This window comes from Neoarius graeffei, chromosome 8 (genome assembly GCF_027579695.1).
Source record: "Neoarius graeffei isolate fNeoGra1 chromosome 8, fNeoGra1.pri, whole genome shotgun sequence".
NCBI lineage: Eukaryota > Metazoa > Chordata > Actinopteri > Siluriformes > Ariidae > Neoarius > Neoarius graeffei.
In genome coordinates, this window is record NC_083576.1 from 63,674,117 (window position 1) to 63,694,962 (window position 20,846).

At 37.0% G+C, this 20,846-nt stretch overlaps 1 protein-coding gene across 7 annotated transcripts in view; it reads right to left on the minus strand.

Annotated features, from left to right (window-relative positions):
* The window catches only part of ahnak (AHNAK nucleoprotein), a 46,135-nt gene extending 25,511 nt beyond the window's left edge, over positions 1–20,624 (minus strand). For 6 of the 7 annotated variants that reach the window (XM_060927990.1, XM_060927986.1, XM_060927988.1 and 3 more), the window contains exons 1-3: positions 20,363–20,624; positions 12,453–12,505; positions 4,462–4,538 (exon numbers count right to left, since the gene is read on the minus strand). The gene's annotated coding sequence lies outside the window, so the exon portion shown is untranslated. The remainder of the gene's footprint in view (positions 1–4,461; positions 4,539–12,452; positions 12,506–20,362) is intronic. The other variant, XM_060927985.1, reaches the window with a different exon arrangement.
* Positions 20,625–20,846: the final 222 nt, after the last annotated feature.

Consider the following 20,846-nt stretch of genomic DNA (forward strand, 5'->3'; position numbering starts at 1 on the left):
TAAGACCCACTGGGCAAATATTCCAAATCATATTCTTAAAGTTTATTTTAGCACAAGTATGTGTAGGGCCATACATACATTACGTAAATATACTGCTAAAGAATAGGCAACAGTATAAATGCTATTCAGTTACCAATAGCTGTCTCTATGAAGTAAAAAGATTGCGGAAATATTTGAATGTTTGAAAATTTGAATGTGTGTTTGTGCTGGATGGGATCACCTCTCCAGGGCTATTTTAACGTTTCTTAAAAACCGATGTGGACAGTAACACATTTTGCAATGAAACTCATATTTTATGTTTGCCTATAATGTGAGTGGCCATAATTACTACAATTCATGTGTGAGAATTAACAGAGCACAAGCCCAATTTAATTTTAAGTTATTTAATTATTTAGCAGTAGGTAAACCTGCCAAAATATAATCACAACCATCAAAATATATACAATTACTAACATTAACTAGGTTAACTAACATACTATAAAAAAGCACACCCCTTGCAGACACAAGGGATTACTATGAGAGAGGGTTACATCGTCATAGCAGTGAATTACACACCGAATAGTAAAGGGATAGATACGATATCAATCAGAACTCTTTTGTAGATCATTAAGATAAATAATGGGTAACAAACAGCCTTGCATTTTCCACAGAGCTGTCACAAGTAGGATTAAATTTTTGAGCTTTCATTTACCGTAGTGGTCAGGTATTTACATACATGGACATGAATTCATCATGGACAAGCATGTCATGGCAATATTGGGCCTTCAGTTATTTCTTTGAGCTGTTCTTTTTCTGTGGTATAATGATTGTACAGCATAGATTGTTAATAGGAAAATAATTGCAATGCACCAGTTCCAGTGGCAGCAAAACAGCCCCAGAGCATGATGCTACCACCAGCATGCAATTTGATTTAAGAGGCCTTGGAAAGTTAAAAGACAATTTGGAACTTTCAGCACCACTGAATTAACAATCTAAATGGGTGTATATCACTGTATAATTTTGACCATATTTTGATTTCTTATTAACCCATAATAAATTAAAACTTGTGCACCAAATTCTTGGTTTTTTTTTCTATTAAAGTTGTAAGTTTTACAGCCATTCAGCCACAGAAAAAGAACAGTTCAAAGACTGAAAGCCCAATATTGCCATGACATTATTGTCCATGACGGCATTCATATGAATGTAAACTTCTAACCGCAACTGTATATTGTCATATCCTTAAGTGCTTTCACACATATGGTATTTTTTTTCACTCACTTAGAATCTTACCATTAGAGTACATTACATAACTAGTCATGTTCATTTGACAGGTACTGTATATGTTTTTTTTTTTGTACATGGTACATATCTGTGTACCATGTACAAAAAATATAATAATATACAGTACCTGTCAAATGTTTGGACACACCGACTCATTCATAGGTTTTTGGCATATTTTCTACATTGCAAAACTCTACTGAAGACATCAAAACTATGAAATAACATATGGAGCATATATGGTATTATGTGGTAAACAAAAAAAATGTTAAAAAGTTACATATTTTAAATTCTTCAAAGTAGCAACAGTTCACCTTGATAATCCTTTGCACACTATTGGCATTATCTTAACCAGCTTCATGAGGTAGTCACCTGGAATGCATTTCAATTAACAGGTGTGCCTCATCAAAAGTCAATTAGTGGAATTTTTTGCCTTCTTAATGCATTTGAGATCATCAAACAGTAAATAGTAAATAATAAATAGAGTAAATAGCCCTATTCCACAACTGTAGTAATCCATATTAAGTCAAGAACCACTCAACTAAGTAAAGAGAAATGACAGTCCACCATTACTTTAAGATACGAAGTGACTTAATTAATAAAAATCCAGAAAACCCCACTGAAGGAGAAAGTGTGTCCAAACTTTTAACTGGTACTATGTAAGTAACGAATGCAGTATTATTTTGCTAAGGCAGATTTTTTTTTGTTTACCAATTATGTCTTGCTTTCTATCTACTGCTTAGCCAAAAAAAATCATTGTTTGAATTTAAATAAGAAAATATTTAAGAGCCTTTGATTGGATATTTATTGCAGTTATTAATATGCTTCAATGACTGTCCATGATCAGAGATCACTTAAATGATCAGGGAAGTTTAATTTTTTTTAAAAAAATCAACAATGAAACACACAGCTATGTTTCATAGTGAATGTAAGCACATTTCCACATGTACTATGTACCGTAACGAGAACTCGGGATCAGGACTAAAAAGCTGTGTCACCATAAGCAAACCACTTGTTAATGAGGCTAACTGGAAGAAAAGGTTTCAATTTCCTAGGGAGCACAAACATTGGACTCTGAAGCAATGGAAAAAGGTCATGTGGTCTTATGAGTCCATATTTACCATGTTCCAGAGTGATGAGTGTGTCAGGGTAAGAAAAGAAGTGCATGAAGCGATGCAACCATCATGCACAGTGGTCACTGTACAAGTCTCTGGAGGCAGCGTTATGATCTTGGGTTGCTTCAACTGGTTAGGTCTAGACTCAGCAAGATTATATAGCAATAAAATAAAGTCATCTGACTACCTGAATGTACTGAATGACCAGGTTATCACGTCAATGGATTTTTTTCTTCCCTGATGGCACAAATATATTCCAGAACAACAATATCAGGATTCATTGGGCTGAAATTGATGTTTCAGGGCACATGAGGAATCATTCACACATGAATTGGCCACCACCTTAAATGACCTTAACCCAGTTGAAAGTCTTTGAAACGCTCCAGTCATCAATACAAGAGCTCTGTGAAAAATTAATGCAACTCTGGATGGAAATAAATGTTGTGACATTTCATAAGGTAGACTGGTACCAAAATTCAAAAAAGTGCTTATTTAAGGAGTTAAAGGCATTTTTGAGACAAAGTCGGCAAACAGTCTTATTTTGTCAATTTGGGTGTGCCGAATTCAAATCTGCAATAAGCCGAGCTCTATCTGACCTCTGTTGACCTCTTGAGGTCATTGAACTTTGGGCCTGTAAACGTCTCAGCTGAACCCAGTTTCTCAGCTTTCTAAGGAATGAAATGTACCAAAATGATTAATGAAGTTAGCAAATGGCCTTGTTTGTTAAATGTTTGGGTGCTGAATTCATTTTTCATTTATAAAACGACATATGACCTCTGATAACCTCAAGGTCATTAAACTTGGCCTATAGGCCTATGCATTTAACGGCATTTTTAAACTGACTTTACTCCCCCAAAAAGAATATGAACAGACAAAAAACAAATAGAAAGGAACAAATACAACATTAAATGCCAGTCCATGTACATGTGACTTACTTTTCACAATGAGAATGCCTAGGCGATCACCTTACATAACATTGCATTACATTTAGCGGTTATTGTTTATACAAAGCTACTGAAAAAAGGACAGATTCAGCAGGATACAAAATGTGGGGGCATACAGAGTATACAGGTTAATCAGGGTTAGTATATATGAGAGTTTTTTTCTTTGTTGTTTGTTTTTTGTAAAGGCTTTACCCTGTTTAAAACAAAACAAAACAAAAAACAAACAACAAAGAAAAAAACTCTCATATATACTAACCCTGATTAACCTGTATACCCTGTATGCCCCCACATTTTGTATGCTGCTGAATCTGTCCTTTTTTCAGTAGCTTTGTATAAACAATAACCGCTAAATGTAATGCAATGTTATGTAAGGTGATCGCCTAGGCATTCTCATTGTGAAAAGTAAGTCACATGTACATGGACTGGCATTTAATGTTGTATTTGTTCCTTTCTATTTGTTTTTTGTCTGTTCATATTCTTTTTGGGGGAGTAAAGTCAGTTTAAAAATGCCGTTAAATGCATAGGCCTATAGGCCAAGTTTAATGACCTTGAGGTTATCAGAGGTCATATGTCATTTTACAAATGAAAAATGAATTCAGCACCCAAACATTTAACAAACAAGGCCATTTGCTAACTTCATTAATCATTTTGGTACATTTCATTCCTTAGAAAGCTGAGAAACTGGGTTCAGCTGAGACGTTTACAGGCCCAAAGTTCAATGACCTCAAGAGGTCAACAGAGGTCAGATAGAGCTCGGCATATTGCAGATTTGAATTCGGCACACCCAAATTGACAAAATAAGACTGTTTGCCGACTTTGTCTCAAAAATGCCTTTGGGTGTCACAATTCTGGATTTTGGTACCAGTCTAAGGTTGTTGAAACAAAGTCACAGTGAATGCACACTGTAATAAAAGCTGAAGGCAGTTGAAATATTAGCGTGCAAATTTTTTTTTTTTTTTTTTTTTGGGGGGGGGCAGGTAGTTCATCTATACATGTTTTATGATCATAAAATACCATTTAATAGTGTTTAATATTATTTAGTATTTAATGAATAATTTGATAGTATAGTTAAATAGTACAGGTAATGCTTTTCTTTCTATGATTAAACTGTAATGAAACATTTGATATTCAGCAACTATGCTTACTTCAAATCCTTGAGCTCTCCACTGGTTCCCCTTGAGTTCTCCTCTGGACTGGATTGTATCAGCCCTAGTCTCTCTCCCTGAAATTTTACAAAACAAAAAATCATCACTTCTCTGATTGGGTCTATATTAGCATAATTGGCCACCTCCAAGAAAAAAAAAAGCTTGACTGTACCTCAGAATTTCAACACAGAATAATGATTTTCAAGCTCCACATAACAAATATACACAGCTAAACCACATTGTTCAAAAACACCAACTAAAGTTAGTGTGGAAGCTTTTACATTTTAAATTAAATTTTAGAAAAATATTAAATATATTCAAAATTCAACATTTTAACATCAACTGTACATTTTCTGAAAAGTGGAGCAGAAAAATGTTTTGTTTTAAAGTTTCAACCTCACTGGTTTTCAGCCATGTAAGGTTATATCAGTTCAGTGTCAGACAAGTGTCAGCACGTAATCCTCAAAGTATTCAGACAAAATAAAACAATTGTATTGCTAGGCATCCAATGTGTAATGAATCTTTCTGTATGATTGGCCAGTAAATATGTGGGCCTGCCATTCCAGCTTCAAACACAGACATGTCATTGTTTCATTAGTACCACCCCCTCGGCCATCCACTCAGCTATTAGTTATATGAGACCTTTTGACTATGAATACACCTACATGCATATTTTTACAATACTGTGATCCAGACTGTTCTGGTTATAATTTACGTGGACTGACTGCTGGAAAACATCTCAAACGGCTTCTCTAAAATTCTTACTGTAACTTGGGAAATCAGCTAAAATAACCAAAACCATTATCCTTATATAATGCATTTGATTTACTGACAAAAACAGTAAAATAGGCCAAAACAATGTTAAGTCACAACAAAGAACCTAACTTACTATAAGTACTTAAGTATAAGTTATAGTAAGTACTATAAGTTACCTTTAGGGGTACAATGGCTTATCACTGGAGCAATACCCTCTAGGGTACAAATAAGTACCTTAGAGGGTATTGCTCCAGTGATAAGCCATTGTACCCCTAAAGGTAACATGGAAAAGACTCTGTTTCCTTTAATTTGTCGTGCCTGCGCACTGTCAAAAATAGGGGTACAGTAGGATTCCATTTCTGTCCCCCAATGTACTACACTAAGGTACCCCCAGGGATCATTATTGGATCTCAAGGTAAATATGTGTACCTTTTTAGGGCACACATATTTACCTTGAGATCCAATAATGATCCCTGGGGGTACCTTAGTGTAGTACATTGGGGGACAGAAATGGAATCCTACTGTACCCCTATTTTTGACAGTGCGCAGGCACGACAAATTAAAGGAAACAGAGTCTTTTCCATGTGGTGGGAGGGTATTTTTCTGCCATGGTTATTGTCTACTTATGACCAAATAAATACAAGTCAATACAAAGTTATTCTGACTGATCACTTTCATCCTATAGTCAAACATTTCATTGTTTCATTATTTCTTTCCTCATGGGAAAGGTCTTTTCCAGGATGAAGACAACAGCACCCACATCCATCTAAACACCATCTGAGGGATTATCTTTTGGGAGAATGGTGCTCATCCCTCCAGTACAGTTCCAGAGCCGTATAGGATCCTTGCCAAGGCACACTGAAGCTGTTCTGGAGGTTCATGGTTGCCCAACCCCTAAGACACTTTATGTAGGGTTTTTTTCCCTTTAGTCACTGGTCTATAAAGTGTACATATAAAGAACATAAGAGATATAAAGAACATGAAATCTGAGATCTTTCAAAGATACTTACAACCCCGATTCCAAAAAAGTTGGGACAAAATAAAAACGGAATGCAACGATGTGGAAGTTTCAAAATTCCATATTTTATTCAGAATAGAACATAGATGACATATCAAATGTTTAAACTGAGAAAATGTATCATTTAAAGAGAAAAATTAGGTGATTTTAAATTTCATGACAACACCACATCTCAAAAAAGTTGGGACAAGGCCATGCTTACCACTGTGAGACATCCCCTTTTCTCTTTACAACAGTCTGTAAACGTCTGGGGACTGAGGAGACAAGTTGCTCAAGTTTAGGGATAGGAATGTTAACCCATTCTTGTCTAATGTAGGATTCTAGTTGCTCAGCTGTCTTAGGTCTTTTTTGTCGTATCTTCTGTTTTATGATGTGCCAAATGATTTCTATGGGTGAAAGATCTGGACTGCAGGCTGGCCATTTCAGTACCCGGACCCTTCTTCTATGCAGCCATGATGCTGTAATTGATGCAGTATGTGGTTTGGCATTGTCATGTTGGAAAATGCAAGGTCTTCCCTGAAAGAGACGTCATCTGGATGGGAGCATATGTTGCTCTAGAACCTGGATATACCTTTCAGCATTGATGGTGTCTTTCCAGATGTGTAAGCTGCCCATGCCACACGCACTAATGCAACCCCATACCATCAGAGATGCAGGCTTCTGAACTGAGCACTGATAACAACTTAGGTCATCCTTCTCCTCTTTAGTCTGAATGACACGGCGTCCCTGATTTCCATAAAGAACTTCAAATTTTGATTTGTCTGACCACAGAACAGTTTTCCACTTTGCCACAGTCCATTTTAAATGAGCCTTGGCCCAGAGAAGACATCTGCGCTTCTGGATCATGTTTAGATACAGCTTCTTCTTTGAACTATAGAGTTTTAGCTGGCAGCGGTGGATGGCACGGTGAATTGTGTTCACAGATAATGTTCTCTGGAAATATTCCTGAGCCCATTTTGTGATTTCCAATACTGAAGCACGCCTGTATGTGATGCAGTGCCGTCTAAGGGCCCGAAGATCACGGGCACCCAGTATGGTTTTCCAGCCTTGACCCTTACGCACAGAGATTCTTCCAGATTCTCTGAATCTTTTGATGATATTATGCACTATAGATGATGATATGTTCAAACTCTTTGCAATTTTACACTGTCGAACTCCTTTCTGATATTGCTCCACTATTTGTCGGCGCAGAATTAGGGGCATTGGTGATCCTCTTCCCATCTTTACTTCTGAGAGCCGCTGCCACTCCAAGATGCTCTTTTTATACCCAGTCATGTTAATGACCTATTGCCAATTGACCTAATGAGTTGCAATTTGGTCCTCCAGCTGTTCCTTTTTTGTACCTTTAACTTTTCCAGCCTCTTATTGCCCCTGTCCCAACTTTTTTGAGATGTGTTGCTGTCATGAAATTTCAAATGAGCCAATATTTGGCATGAAATTTCAAAATGTCTCACTTTCGACATTTGATATGTTGTCTATGTTCTATTGTGAATACAATATCAGTTTTTGAGATTTGTAAATTATTGCATTCCGTTTTTATGTACAATTTGTACTTTGTCCCAACTTTTTTGGAATCAGGGTTGTATAAATCCCGCCATCATACAACAATAATTCCCTTTCTCCTTCTCATCTGTGAACTTCTGACTATGTGAATATGATATGGAGCTATCCACCTACCAGTTTGTGCCCATGTTTGAAACTACAGCTGTCCTGTCCTCCAACACTAGAGATAACCTCCTCTCATTCCTTTCTACCTCTGTGAGTGTTTTTTTCTGTATTATAAGCACTATTGCCTTGAGTAAATTTTCTCCCTTTTAGCATTATTTAGCTAGTCACTCATTAATTTCTGTAAGCTTTGCCTGTGCTAGAGTAGGTTATACAGGGAGCGACATTTACCATTCATCTCTCTTCCCACAAAGTCAGTCCTTCCTCAACATTTTCTACTTCAAATTTTCAAGATACCACATACTTATTTATCTGGCTTTCCACCAATTTGTAGCGTCGCATCACGCATCTTAATTTTCTTAGGACTTGGGTCAGATAATTCATGCTATTCTGAGAGAATATGCAGGCAGTGTCTGAATCTCTTGGAAAAGTGAAACCTTCTGCTTCAAGTAAGTGTTCTGTGATTGATGTTCACCTCATTGGCTAGCAGAAGTCCTGTAGATCTATGAACAATGAATAGCCAAAATGATTCCTGCCATTTGGATCCTGTGCCAACAGGGTGAGAATGTTCAAGGGAATTATTGTGGTCCGGTGGCAGTGTTTATTCAAAATACAGCATCATATGCACTCAAAAAAAAAAACATTGGATTTACTTAACCGAGTTATGGCAACCAGTCCCACGAAACTGTGTTAATTTAGATGTATTGAATACAGTTATGTTGAGTTATTCAAAACATAACTGTATTCAATACATCTAAATTAACACAGTTTTGTGGGACCGGTTGCCATAACTTGGTTAAGTAAATCCAATGTTTTATTTTTTTGAGTGTGTCATTATCTGGCGGGCACGGTGGTTTAGTGGTTAGCGCTGTCGCCTCACAGCAAGAAGGTCCGGGTTCGAGCCCCGTGGCCGGCGAGGGCCTTTCTGTGCACAGTTTGCATGTTCTCCCCGTGTCCGAGTGGGTTTCCTCCGAGTGCTCCGGTTTCCCCCACAGTCCAAAGACATGCAGGTTAGGTTAACTGGTGACTCTAAATTTACCATAGGTGTGAATGTGAGTGTGAATGGTTGTCTGTGTCTATGTGTCAGCCCTGTGATGACCTGGCGACTTGTCCAGGGTGTACCCCGCCTTTCGCCCATAGTCAGCTGGGATAGGCTCCAGCTTGCCTGCGACCCTGTAGAACAGGATAAAGCGGCTAGAGATAATGAGATGAGATGTCATTATCTCTCAGCATGTGTGCACACAGACAAAGAGGAGTCCAGAAGGTTGACGATGTTTGAGGTCTGGAGAACCACAGTTACGTACGTAACTATCATTTTTGCTGACAATCTGTGAGTGGCAATAAATCAGATCATACCTGTATCTTCCCTCTTTTTCTGAAAGCAATCTATCAAATATAATCCCCTCACGCGCCATAGGCAAGTCATGAAACACTAAATATCAGAGAACAGGATGTTATTCAAATCTCTGACCACATGGTTCCAGTAACAACCAGTAGTTCAGGCATGAATCATAAGTACTGAGGCTTAAAATGTCTCATGGATATTTCCTGCACAGATATTGCAAATCAGTGTAATTATAACATATCTATTGTAACATGAAGAGCTCCATAAAGTGAATAACAACCCAAAAATAATGAAACGGATTCTCTGTTGTGGCAACATTTAAAACAACATTTGTAATACAATAACTACAATAGCAATGTTAGAAACAGGCCACCTGTAATGTGAAGTTTATATATGATTTAAATTATTTATTATTTATATAACTTGTGACGTGTGTGTGTGTGTGTGAGAGAGAGAGAGAGAGAGAGAGAGAGAGAGAGAGAGAGAGAGAGAGATGGACCATGTGCAGTACCATCACACCCCACTGGAGGGCTGCGACCCACAGGTAAATAAACCACCATTATACAACTATAATGGTGATTTAAAGGAGTGTCGTAGCAAACACAAGACTCTTCAGATGATGGCTTTTTGAAGTTTAAGGGTTTAAGCATGGAAACTCTCCCAATCAGAATCAACATTAACAATTAACAAAAGTTTAAATAACGCATCATGCACCAATGTAACTAATTTCATTCATTAGTCTTCAATACCCACATATTCTGACCTGGGTCACAGTGGATCCAGAACCTATGCTGGGTTAAACTGGATGCAAGACAGGAGTGCTCCCTGGACAGGGCACCAGTCAGTCACAAGCCATGTCATTATGTACATTATAATATAAACCATCCAAAATTTAGGAACATGTACAATTCTACTCCCAAAATGTAGTCCATAATATTCTTATTTTTTTTAAGCCTTGACCATTACTAGGTAGTGAAGTAAATTGTTCACAAAAACAAAACCTGCCAACCTCAAGCACCTGGCCTCATGGTTACCATAAAACCCTGTATATACGCACACATCTGTTTCTACCCCATTCACTGCGATGACTGCCACAGGAGCACAAACAGCATTTTAATCACTTTATTGCCATTAAAATTATTTGTAAAGTGTTGGGGTGGCACGGTGGTGTAGTGGTTAGCGCTGTCACCTCACAGCAAGAAGGTCCGGGTTCGAGCCCCGTGGCCAGCGAGGGCCTTTCTGTGCGGAGTTTGCATGTTCTCCCCGTGTCCGAGTGGGTTTCCTCCGGGTGCTCCGGTTTCCCCCACAGTCCAAAGACATGCAGGTTAGGTTAACTGGTGACTCTAAATTGACCGTAGGTGTGAATGTGAGTGTGAATGGTTGTCTGTGTCTATGTGTCAGCCCTGTGATGACCTGGCGACTTGTCCAGGGTGTACCCCGCCTTTCGCCTGTAGTCAGCTGGGATAGGCTCAACTTGCCTGCGACCCTGTAGAAGGATAAAGCGGCTAGAGATAATGAGATGAAAGGCATTTTGACAATTTTCAGTGCCGTACCTTATAAAACAGTTGATGTTAACTGTCTATTTGTCTAATGTTGTCTTATCTAGATTTTATTTCACATTAATGAACTCAAAACATTCCTGCATTTACTTTGACTTCTTTCAGGAGGGAAAGTAGAGGTAAAAGCACCAGCTAAAATATAACTATTGTGAGATGGGGGAAGGGGGCAGGGCTTCTAGGGTGTGGCCGTGAACAGCAGAGAGTTCAAAACACCTGCACAATTATTAATCTTTTTAGATTCATGTCAGTTGGCTCATCTGTATTTTCACGTAAAGAAAAAAAGAAGCTTGTTCTTTTTGCACATTTTTAAATGGTTACATGTAACATTATACTCTGACAATAAAATGTGTAGTGCCAACGTAAAATGCATGGTTAGTAGGTCGACAAGACTTCCAACAAAAATTAGGTCTGCCCTCAAATATGGCTACAGCAAATTAAAAATATATCGTAGCATTTTATAACACATACAAGATGCCCATGCAAAACCTACGAGATTTGTGCAAATTAGTTGCATTCTACAGAGTGGATAAACTCTTACTCTGAAACTCTCTCTGTTCTCTCTATTATATGAAATATTTTATAAACTATAATTGTCTTTAGAGTCTCCTAAGGGAAAGGGACCAATGGAATTTGTGTATACTACATCTGAAGCAAGGTTCATTGTTTTTTATGTCTGGGATGGATGATTACAAAAGCAACAGGAGGGAACACCTAGCAGTGCTGCATTTCAACTCCCAGCAAGTGTAGGGGTGGCTTGTTATTCTTCTCCTTTCTCAAACATGTTTTATCACAATGCCAGAACAGTCTCCTTACCTCCTTTTTAATCAACATGTTTTCATGGTTTTGACAACTTCCTGGTAATAAGTCCAAGGACTGCAAGTGGCAGGAGAAATCTGTACATGTTTACCTTTTGTAATTTCAATATATTTCGCCTGATAATTATAGGACAAAATGAAACTGAACTGAGTGAGAGGAGATAGACAGAAACAAAGAATTAAGAATAACTGCCAGAAAAGAAAACAGACACGCTTGAGTAATTATAGTACTGGATCACAGAGAGTAGGCCTACATGTTTCTGGGACGCATGTATTATTCTTTGCCATCTTTATAAGTGTTGGTATTTAGCTTTAAATCACAGTTCAAGCAAGCAGTGTCACATGGGGAAGCTGACATTGTGAACAGGTGGCCAAGTCATGGTATGAGGGAAGAAGAGCGGGTAAGAAGTGTCAAATTTCCCAGTGCAAGCCTTTTACTGCAGTCAAGCATGGCTTTCATGGCCAACGTTCCAAGTTTTGGTTTAATAATTTACCTGTGATTTACTATGATATTTTAAAGGCTTACGTGGCATATGTTGATTCTCACACTTTATAATAAATGCTGCACTAAACACTTAAGATAATGAAAATAGAAATGTGTCCTAATAACAAATGAACGTTATTGATGTGACAACCTAGGTGATTTTATATTATATACATTATATTTTCTATATACATTACATTTTTACAAATTTAATAAGAAATCTATGGTAACAACCACAGTTGAACAATGCATAGATGGTACGAAATGTTTGTGAGGTGCTCCTCTGTAAGAATGATTTTAACCAAAATCTGACGTTTTTCAAACATAAAAAGAAAAACAAGGAACATACCGGGTGCTGAAGCACTACCGGATACCCTCCACTGCTACACCTCTCTTCTGTTTCTGAAAAAAAAAGTAAAGAGAAAATGTGCATAATATTACACATATCAAAAATTACAAAGATGTATGAATTAAAAAAATTATATCCCTGCAATCCAATGTTGACAATGTGGTAATTTTATAAATTTAACAAAACTATTACTGACATTACTTTTCATATTAGTGATGCCCATAAAAATCTGGAAATACTATAGTGCTTTAGGCCAATGAAAACAGGACCCCACCCTTTGCACTCCACTTTCTCTGCTTTGCCCTCAGAGGGCGACAGTGACTGAAAGAGATCCTGCACAAACATAGTACAGACAGCATTCCTTTACATAAGCCTGAGCCTTTCTCTGAGCCACCCACACCCAAACATCCTATTGCAATGTTTTAAGAAACAACTGCTGTCTTTTTTTTCAGTAATTTAATTACCACACATGATGAAATTATTAGTTTGATTATTAAGCAGGTTGCCCACACATTTAAATGATGACGAACTGAAATATGCCCTATAAATAAATCACCTACTACATTGTACCAGATCTACCCATTTTATCAAGCTCTTTAAAATGTATGTATAGAGCCTGAATAAACATTAATGGAAATGGTTAAATGTTAATTTCATATCATATTCAAGTTAATTTAACCAATAACCACACATCGCAGCCATCACAGTGTTATTATGGAGACTGATGCAACTATGTAAACATCAAATCATGTAAATCCCATATTTTATACTCCAGCACTACATATAAAGAAGCATACTTCATTATCCAACAAGCTATACCTTGCTTAAATTAAACAATACAGTCTATCCTTTTGGTTTTCATCAAGTCTGTAGCAATTGAATGTCCAGTTTTGTGTTCTGCCTCTGGCAATGTTTTAAAACCAATGCCAATGTCAGCAACTAGTCAACACAAACATCATCGTTTGGAAAGGTTCTTTCATAGACACTATACCACGTTGTCACTATAACTTTTCACCACACACTAAACCTAAGTAGTTGCTGAGGTGTAGATATAGATGAATTGTTATTCCATTGGCTATGTCAGTGTAATAAAAGTCAAACAACATATGTGATTACTGAATTAAGTTCGTTTTAATTTGATTTGTGATTCTTATTTTGTTAGCTGTCTTAAAACATGATGTATCTCAAAATATATGAACCACCACAAACTGATAACTGAATAACAAAGAAATATCTGATTTATGGTCACTACTGCATGTCAAATGTATGGAATTTCTTGGTTTCTTAGACATGCCTTTTAGTGTGTCAAAACAATGACGAAAGTAACCTACTGTGGAAAACATCAGCTATGGTAAAATTATCTCTACCAATAAAAACAAAGAAATTTAGCTCTAAAATTGGTTTGAATGCAAAAAAAAAAATCTGCCACATGTTTTGTGGGAAATCTTATCGGTGGTTATAATATAGTACTAGTATGTGTGGTATTATATGTGCAAAGAAACACACAATCATAAAACAATTTTTTTTACATATATACATGTGTGCTGCATGTACTGTGATATTATCGAGTGTAATTCAATTTTGTAAAAAAAAAAAGTTTTTTTGTGCAGGTGTCATGCTAACAAATGATTAGATGGTTCCAAACACTAAAAAGATTTACCATGTCTCAGTATTTCTAAGCCATTATATTACTGTATTTGACTTAACATTAGCACAGGTTTTCATAGCTGATGCCCAGTACTATGTCAAAAAGGTAATGAGACAGGAAGAACGTGTCTCTAAAACAGTCAAAGATAATAACTGAGAAATGTTTTTTTAGGATATCAGTGTTTTCTGTTCCTTTTATACACAGTACCTTTTTTTTCAAGACAAGTACACAGGGCAACAGAAAAGGGACAAAAACATCCCATGTCATCCACTGACAATGAAAACAAATGCTACAGTCAGCATAGACAAGTATTAGCCAGTGGAGACCTGCCCATGCAAAACAACTGTAATTAAGTCTTTCCAGCATGGCTGACTTTTATCTCCTAATGATCATTCTGAATGCCAACAAAATAGTAATTTGGATGAATGTAAATACAGCTATACTCTATGTTTTAAATACTAGAATTTTAACATATAAATCACTGGACACATTGGTTTAGTTTACAATAATTACATTTTCCTTAAATTCAATTACATTCATTATTATTATTATTATTATTATTATTATTATTATTATTATTATTAATCCTAATAATATCTGTAAAACAAGTTACTTTTTTTATAATGAGAACTATTTAATTATGTATGTCAAGTTTTACACCTCATCTAGATACAGGAAATGGAATAGGTGGCTTTCACTATGTTGGCACTATCAACAGTTCAGAATTCTTCACTGACAACCACAAAGAGGAATGTCCCTGTTGCTCATGTCTCAACTATGCAAACTTCAATATCAACCATGATTATGAAACCATAGTCAGAACCTCTCACTAGTCTACTGTTTCATTATAATGCTAGTTATTCCAGCGCTGCGACTGAAATAGACATGGATGTGTGGTGATAAAGGCCAGGCTGGATGAGCTTGTCATTGTGTTTGCATAGAATAACATGAGGCAGAGCAGCTGTGTAAACTGAAAAGACTGACATACAAGAGACTTCTACTCATTTATACTAATTCTGCTGCTTCTGTGCTAAAGCTGCAGCCAACAAATTACAGTAATGGCCCGCAAGATCTTACGTAGATGTATAAGAGCTTATATAAAATCAATGGGGCCTCAATATAAACTGTGTATTAAACATGTGACATAAGACTTTGCAAGGTAAAGAAAAAGGCCTTGTGATATATAAGTGACCTATGATGGGTCCTACTCATCACATTATGCATCTAAAAATGTAGGACACCCTATATTTAAAAATGCACACACAGCCATGAGCATGCCATCTATTCAGTGTTCACTGCAAAGAGATTTAACCGCCCCACCCTGGCCTCCAGTCCCACACATTCCTCGATGTAGCCGTCAGGCTATTTGGAATAAAGCCCAGCCTCTCCTACATTGACTAACTCCAAAGCAATGTCGTATAATCTGCCCAATCACTCTGTTCACACAGGATATTCTTATTCTGTTTGTCGAACTTTTTCACTCATAACTATGAAAGACATGCATCATCAGGCAATAAATATACTGGGTCTATGATGTTATGCATCTGTACTTCAATGATATATTCCATATTACATGCTAATTCACTTATGGAAAATTAAGAATAATTCCTATTTCAATTGATCTGCCAGACAAACTAAACTGAAAGTCCACATCAGCAACATCCTCTACAAAGAGCTTCTGTAGACATCAAATAGAAAAACAATGAACACAAGTATAGAGTGCACTAAAGCTATTATCACCATCAGTCACTAAATTCATAAAAATAATTCAGAGAAAACTTAGAAAGCCAAAAAGTAGCATTTTATTGAGGCAGTAAGACAGAATATATAGTCTAAAAAAAAGAACAATGTATATCATGCTGAAGAAGTGAAAAGTGTAACACCTTGCAAATGGATGTTTTTATAAATGGGAGGCGTGAGAAACAGAGAGCCCTAGTGGCTGGTTTGAACAGTTAATTAGCATGAAATAATTAGTGTCTAACAATAACTAACTGAAGACTGATGAAAACACAATATTAAAATTAGTTCACCAAAGTGTGCAGTGAACACCTTTTTCAGTATATTAGATTTATATATGTAATTAAATTATAATGTTTGAAAATAGAAGTTAAATTCAAGGTGAACTTTATAAATCATAGACAAATCTCTCAAAATATGCAAATGTTTCAAATACTGAGCACTAGTCCACATTACTGTTAGAATTTTAGGGATTTAATGTGAACTACTGATAAGTCTGTTATTAGTCATACATATAGAACTTGTCTATATGTTTAAAGATTACACCACACCTGACATACAGCAAGGCATTTTGACACCATTTTGTTCCACTTCACAGGGTATGAAAAACAGAGAAGAAGGAAATACTTGTTTGATCATGCCTAGTGTTATCCACCATGCTATTACAAACCACTTAATTCTGTACATACCTGAGATTTTATGGAGAAAATGTTCCTAAAGATAAGAGATAACTTCCTATGAAATACATTGGGCATGTCTTTAACTTTGATAACCTAAGACCAGTGATGGGAATAACGGCGTTAGAAATAAACGGCGTTACTAACAGCGTTACTTTTTTTAGTAACGAGTAATCTAACTAATTACTTTTTACATCGTTATAACGCCGTTCCTGTTACTTACAATAAAATACTATGCGTTACTTTATTAAAGCTGTTCTCATCTGGCACGCTGCTCGTTCAGCCTTTCTTTCCTCTGCTTTCCTGTGGGGCGGGGAGACATGAGACAACGGCACTGTAAGCCAATCAGAGTAGATTTGGACAACATACGTAGGTAGGCCACGCCTACTGCACTACTGCGCGCTCTTTCAATCGGAAGACACAGCGATGGCGAGCGGTCAGCCCAGCACTGCGCTTTCACATTGGAAATACAGCCATTACTTTTCATTACTTGAAATAAAAGGCAAGAGTGTTTACGTGCAATGCACATTATGTCGAGGAACAAAGCGTTTGTCCTCGTCAGTGGCCAGTAATTAGTAACATAATTTTAATAACTACAAAAATATATTAAATTTGATAGATGTCTTATCTCACATTGTCCCACAAAAATATTAATATAGTGTAGATAACGTTACTAATTGGTTCTGTTAAGTGTCCATTTCAGTCATTAAACACATTTAACATTCACTTTTATTATGATTACACTAATTGAATTTGATTTTTTTTGAGGGGGAACAAAATGTAACGGAATAATTACTTTCCCTGGTAATTAGTTACTTTTATGACAAAGTAACTCCGTTACTAACTCAGTTACTTTTTGGGAAAAGTAACTAGTAACTATAACTAATTACTTTTTGAAAGTAACGTGCCCAACACTGCCTAAGACACAGACAGGATAGACTTGCAATACATCTCTTCTGACATCTTCCCCTAACATAAACTGTATTTGCTGTTTCAAACTCTGACCATTTTTGTCATCCAGTAATTACGACTGGATTATGAGGGACCACAAAAGGATTTGCAAAGAAAGGATGTTGAACATGCTGCCACTGGAATCCATTGATATTGAACACATAATACAGTGTTCATCTTGTTGCAACAGTTCTATCAATAAACTAGGCGGGCATGATGTGAGTTGAACACCAGCTCATGTGCAGTCGAGTATCACTTACAACATTCATATGTTGGCTAACAATGAAGGACTAAATGCTATTCTAATCTTTTGTTCATGTTTATTCTTGCATGGATTCTGCCCACAATTTTATACTGCTCGTGATGCTACCACACCCCTTTAATAGCTAACAGCTATATGCAATGTTATGTATTTAGATGTCTTTTTTCCATGCTGTAAGATCTAAAGTGATGCATAATTAGACTATATTTACACTTAATTTTCATTTTTAAACCTTATTTTCTTTCCTTTGCCATGAGTATACACTTAAATTAGCCATTCACTATTAGTTCTTAATTCTGATTGCCAAAACGTAAGGGGGGAAATCACTTTTTTTTAAAAAGCAACTTAAAACTGATCCACAAATATTATACTCCACCATACATGTCCCAGACTATGCATGCAACAGAATCAGGCCACATGGAAAATTGTATGATTCTGAGTCATTAAGATGTTGGCGTCACTTGATCTTTGGCAAACTTTTCCGAACATTCAGAGTCAGTGTTTCTCAACCATAGCTTAGTCTGGACAAGCTGAAACATAGCGAAATAATGCAACAATGGCTTAATAATGCAATAATGACAGTATCAAATGCTTGGAGGCATCAAAATTAAAGCTGGTCATAATATATGTATATATGCCTGCCAGAACCAGCCAAATCACTTTAACTGTGATGGATATTCAAAGTAAAGTAAAGACAAGTTTCTAGGTGTCTGAATGCTTTCAGTAATCACGGGACTGTTTGATCCTTAAAAAAACCTGGTAAACAATAATTTCACCACTCGGTTGTTAAGAAGGTTGTTCCTCATCTACTGTTCTCCAAATGGTGAAGATGGCAAACCCTCTACAAGCCTATAAGGAAATGACAGAGGAAGTGTGCACAAGTCCAAACTCTTTCCGTTTCACAGTGGTACAACAAACTCCTCAAATGCACCCATCCTTTCTACACTATCAACAGGAGAAAGCAGTTACTCTATCGGAGATCAGTTCCATTGAGCAAGGATGCTTCAACCACAACTCTGAGCCTGAATTAAGACTACGACATTTTGGTCCAGTATCATTAAGAATTGCAGTCTAGCCAACAATCTTATAGTGCTGAGGCACATAAGCAATCGATAACGTATTAATGACAAGATAATAACAGCCCACTGTTGAATCTTGACAGTTCCCCCAAATGTCATACAATCTCAAACAAAGTTACCTATGAATCTTGCAAAAGCACCTTTTGAAAATGGAAATCTTTTATTTATCCTGCACAGACTAGTAACAGGTCATCAGGCATTGCAATATAGGGATAGGCTTGACTTGAAAAGAGAACAAGAAGGGTGTGGCAGCATAGGGGGATGGGATACAAATGTACAGTTCCTCTGTTGAGTCAAGGTTTTACTCCAAAGTAAAAATAAGAATAATCATTTTTTTTTAAATAATAAAAACTTCTACAGTCCAGTCTAACTTTTGACTTTTTCGAAAGGAAAACTTCTGAAACTTTGCTTCTGTTGCTTATGCCCACTTATGGACACATTTCTTACTAAAATATTTGCCTTTAAGCCAGTCTGCTTAAAGTAAATTTAAAGTAACATAAGAGCAAATTGTGAATAAAATGTCTCATTTTTGTTTCTTTTAGCAACATGTGCTTATTTTCCCCACTATATGCTTCAGACCTGGTTTCAATTAGTAAGTCTTTCCAAACCACTACATTCCATCACCCACCCCTCTCTTCCAACCCCCACCCCACTCACTCCCCACACCCTGGCTACAATCCTGAGGCAAGAAGAATCATGGCATAAAATGGACTAGTAGTCTGAAAACTACACCCATTTTATTACATTTGGTTTAAGAAAACCTCTCCAAGTGTACTATACCATGTCCAAGACACAACATCCATTTTCCACACTTTTAAAGCCAGTTCATGTTCAAAAAAGAAAAAAACCTGGGATGTAACCACATTTGGTAAAAATGTGCGAGACTATATTACACAAACACACAGCATAAATAAAGACAAGGCTAATTTCTAGGTTTTCGATTAAACGAGAAGAATTACGTAATATCACAAGAGTTTTAAAGTTTTAAAACTTTTTCAGCCCTCACACTGAGTGTGTGCGCAGTTGACTCGCACGAGCCACACCGACTTCATCCACGTTGCACCGCCACGCTGAACAGGGCTGCTACAAGGACTTTTTTTTTCTCTCCTGACTACAAGGGCGTGGTGACAAAGTTTGCATGACATGCAAACTATACAAAAATTTCCCTTACAATTAGTTGGCAAAGCACCTTAAGCTCGGGGTTAACTTTAAGCCTTTTGTTGTGTTTTAGAAACTTAGCATCTTCTCGCACTCGGTCTACCTTTCCAACAGGACTTTATAACTATTCAGTTCACAGGTTACACTTTATTTAAAAGAAAATGAATATTTCAATGTCAGTTCTCGGGAAAAACACGCTTAACAGGCATGTCAATTCTGCAAACACATACACACCCACTGTGGCCCTTGTGTTCACAGCTGCACCTCCTGAGGGCTTCTTAAATGAACAGCAATCTATTCGTGGCGCATTATAACGATTCCTTTAACTCCTTTTAATTACAATCTTGCAAAGTAGTAAGAATTTTAGGGAAACGTAAACAAGAGGGTTTTTTTCCTACCTGGGAGCAGTTCTCTGCTTCCAAAAAGGTTTAATACCGTGGCATGAGCATCCTCCGTTGCTCATGCCTTTCTGCCACAGCGGCCGAAAGTTTTCTGTCCCAACCGTCTAATGATGTCTTTTTTTTTACTTTCTTTGCCTTCAATGACTTTTCTTTTCTTCTTCTCTCTTCCTCCCTCCCTCTCACTTTTTGTCTCTCTCTCTCTCTCTCTTTGCTGTGTGGTCGTAACTTCGGACTGTGGAGAATGGCTGCGTACAGGGCAAGGCAAAGATCTTCACTGGGAAGGAGGGAAGAAGGGAGGGATGAGTGGAGGGAGGGAACTGGAGCAGGGAGTAGTCAGCTTCAGCCCTCCCATTGCTCCTTTCACAGCCCTGTAATCGCCACGCATTCAGAATTGCAATAATGATCCAAATCATTAAGTTTATGGACTAAACTTTCACAGACAGTAACTTAACCAAAATGTGTTTGGAAGGCATATCTAAAT